Below are 3,973 nucleotides of genomic sequence, written 5' to 3'. Positions count from 1 at the left end.
CAGGCGCGGGGGAGACGACAGAGGGGAGGTATGGTGTCAAGAAAACACAGTCAGCATTATTATCAAAATTAAAATATGGAAGAGATGATCCCTACCATCAACCAGCTTACAACTAGAGGCACTGACAAATGTATACAGATAGCTGTAATGTTAACAATCTCTAAGAGCCTGATTTTAGAATTCACCAGCTCCTCAGAAGTTTGGCGAAATATGAGTTGTTGAGCTTACGCTCAGATCAAGGTAGCAGCTAGACTGGTGTGACAACCTGTTTTTAATCAAAGCTGTGATCACCCCGATGTCACCAAATGGCCACAGTTTGTAAAAGATCACCAGGAGAACCTCATTCTGACAATATCGAAGCTAGATGAATGAAGCGAGCAGCTGCAAAGCATCAAATAGAATGCTACTACCAGTTAACTGAGGGCTGTGGAAATGAGGCCTGCACAAGTGAGTTTTATGCTTCCTGTCCAACTTTTCCTTGTATGGATAATAATGTAGCAGTTATTAAACCCTTCGAGCTTTATAAGATTAATGCAAAACTCTGTGGTCCTCATCTCTCCAAGAAAGGAGCAATCTCAGCTTACCTTGAGAACTCGAAAGATGCCCCGAACAACTCCTGCTCTGAGATAAAAATGAACAAGAAAGGCGCTAGAATTGCTTTTAAAGATGTGACTTACTTAACAGAAGAGAAGGTATATGAAATTCTTGAATTGCGTAGAGAAAGAGAGGATTATTCCCCTTTAATCCATGTTATTGGAGGAGTTTTTTTCTAGTGCTGAGGCATTGGTACAGAGCTTCCGGAAAGTTAAACAACACACCAAGGAAGAACTGAAATCTCTTTAAGCAAAGGATGAAGAAAAGGATGAAGATGAAAAGGAAAAAGCTGCATGTTCTGCTGCTGCTATGGAAGAAGACTCAGAAGCATCTTCCTCAAGGATAGGTGATAGCTCACAGGGAGACAACAATTTGCAAAAATTAGGCCCTGATGATGTGTCTGGGGATATTGATGCCATTAGAAGGGTCTACACCAGATTGCTCTCTAATGAAAAAATTGAAACTGCCTTTCTCAATGCACTTGTATATTTGTCACCTAACGTGGAATGTGACTTGACATATCACAACGAATACTCTCCAGATGCTAATTATCTGAATTTGTTCATTATTGTAATGGAGAATAGAAATCTCCACAGTCCTGAATATCTGGAAATGGCTTTGCCATTATTTTGCAAAGCAATGAGCAGGCTACCCCTTGCAGCCCAAGGAAAACTGATCAGACTGTGGTCTATATACAATGCAGACCAGATTCGGAGAATGATGGAGCCATTTCAGCAACTTATTACAAAGTCATAAGCAATGAATTTAACAGTGGAAATCTAGTGAATGATGATGATGCCATTGTTGCTGCTTTGAAGTGCTTGAAAATGGTTTACTATGCAAATGCAGTGGGAGGGGAAGTGGACACAAATCACAGTGAAGAAGATGATGAGGAGCCCATCCCTGAGTCTAGTGAGCTGACACTTCAGGAGCTTTTGGGAGAAGAAAGAAGAAACAAGAAAGGTCCTCGAGTGGACCCCCTGGAAACTGAACTTGGTGTTAAAACCCTGGATTGTCAAAAACCACTTATCCCTTTTGAAGAGTTTATTAATTAACCACTGAATGAGGTTCTATAAATGGATAAAGATTATACTTTTTTCAAAGTAGAAACAGAGAACAAGTTCTTTTATGACATGTCCCTTTATATTGAATGCTGTCACAAAGAATTTGGGATTATATTATGACAATAGAATTCACATGTACAGTGAATGAAGACTCAGTATTCTCTACAGCTTAGTTCAAGGACAGCAGTTGAATCCATATTTGAGATTCAAAGTTAGACGTGACCCTATCATAGATGATGCACTTGTCTGGCTAGAGCTGATCGTGATGGAAAATCCTGCAGACTGGAAGAAGCAGTTGTATGTGGAATTTGAATGAGAACAAGGAGTTGATGAGGGAGGTGTTTCCAAAGAATTTTTTCAGCTGATTGTGGAGGAAATCTTCAATCCATATACTGGTATGTTCACATATGATGAATCTACAGAATTGTTTTGGTTTAATCCATCTTCTCTTGAAACTGAGGGTCAGTTTACTCTGATTGGCATAGTACTGGGTCTGGCTATTTACAATAACTGTATACTGGATGTACATTTTCCCATGGTTGTCTACAAGAAGCTAATGGGGAAAGAAGGAACTTTTCATGACTTGGGAGACTCTCACCCAGTTCTATAGCAGAGTTTTAAAGATTTATTGGATTATGAAGGGAATGTGGAAGATGACATGATGAGCACTTTCCAGATATCACAGACAGTTTTGGTAACCCAATGACGTATGACCAAAGGAAAATGGTGATAAAATTCCAATGACAAATGAAAACAGGAAGGAATTTGCTAATCTTTATTCTGACTACATTCTCAATAAATCAGTAGAAAAACAGTTCAAGGCTTTTCGGAGAGGTTTTCATATGGTGACCAGTGAATCTCTCTTAAAGTACTTACTCAGAACAGAAGAAATTGAATTGTTTATATGTGGAGACCGGAATCTACATTTCCAAGCACTAGAAGAAACTACAGAATATGACGGTGTCTGTACCAGGGACTCTGATCTGATTAGGAAGCTCTGGGAAATTGTTAATTCATTTACAGACAAACATAAAAGACTCTTCTTGCAGTTTAAAATGGGCACAGACAGAGCACCTGTGGGAGGACTAGGAAAATTAAAGATGATTATACCCAAAAATGGCCCAGACAAGAAAGGTTACCTACATCTCATACTTGCTTTAATGTGCTTTTACTTCCGGAATATTCAAGGAAGGAAAAACTTAAAGAGAGATTGTTGAAGGCCATCACATATGCCAAAGGATTTGGCACGATGTAAAACAAAACAAAATGAAAAAAAAAAAAGGAAGAAAAAAATTTAAAACCTTTAAAAAATATAAAAACGGGGATAAATTTTTGGTGGAGATAAGTGTCCCAGTACAAAAAGGCTGTAAGATAGAGAACCACAGTAGTCACCTGTGTCTGTGCCTCCCTTCTTTATTGGGGACATGAGGATTGGAACAGCACATTTCAGCTACATATATGAACAAATCCTTTATTATTATTATAATATTTTTTGTGTGAAAGCGTTACGAATTTTTTCACTTGTATGTACAGAGAGGTTTTTCTGAATATTTATTTTAAGAGTAAAATCACTTTTGCTTGAGTTTATTACTGCTTGAGGTTGAGCCTTTTGAGTATTTAAAAAATATATGCCAAGAGAACTACTCTCCCAAGGAAAATATTGCCACAATTTGTAGACAATGTAACCTTCAAGCATGTGCTACTTTTTTGTCCCTGTATCTAAATCAAATCAGGAACTGTGTATATATTTTTTAAAGATTTGCTTTTGAAACTTGAAGTCTGTAAAACAGTGTGATGCAATTACTGCTGTTCTAGCCCCCAAAGAGTTTTCTGTGCAAAACCTTGAGAATCAATAAAGACGGAAGGGAGAAATTGGAATGTTTTAACTGCAGCCCTCAGAACTTTAGTAACAGCATAACAAATTAAAAATAACTCATGCCACAGTATGTCGTCTTCGTGTCTTGCAATGAACTGTTTCAGTGGCCAGTCCTCTTTCTTAGTATATGAAAGGACAAGGATTTTTGTTCTTGTTGTTATTTTAAGTTTACTGGGGAAAGTGCATTTGGCAAAATGAAATGGTAGTCAAGCCTATTGCAACAAAGTTAGGAAGTTTGTTGTTTATTATAAACAGAAAGTATGTGAAAGTACACTTAAGATAGAGTTTTTATTAATTACTTATTGCCTAGATTTTCAATAGACAATCCAAAGTCTCCCCTTCGTGTTGCCATCATCTTGTTAAATCAGCCATTTTAGAGAGGCACGTGATGAGTGTTGCAACATAATGACCAGATGGCTACTGTGCCTTGTGTTAATGA

The 3,973-nt window shown here is 37.7% G+C and overlaps 1 pseudogene; it reads left to right on the top strand.

Moving 5' to 3' along the window:
- The first annotated feature begins 305 nt into the window (after nt 1-305).
- LOC129015906 (ubiquitin-protein ligase E3A-like) lies at nt 306-2,915 on the top strand (annotated as a pseudogene).
- Nucleotides 2,916-3,973: the final 1,058 nt, after the last annotated feature.

This window comes from Pongo pygmaeus, chromosome 18 (genome assembly GCF_028885625.2).
Source record: "Pongo pygmaeus isolate AG05252 chromosome 18, NHGRI_mPonPyg2-v2.0_pri, whole genome shotgun sequence".
Lineage (NCBI taxonomy): Eukaryota > Metazoa > Chordata > Mammalia > Primates > Hominidae > Pongo > Pongo pygmaeus.
This window is presented reverse-complemented; position numbering and strand designations above follow the sequence as displayed.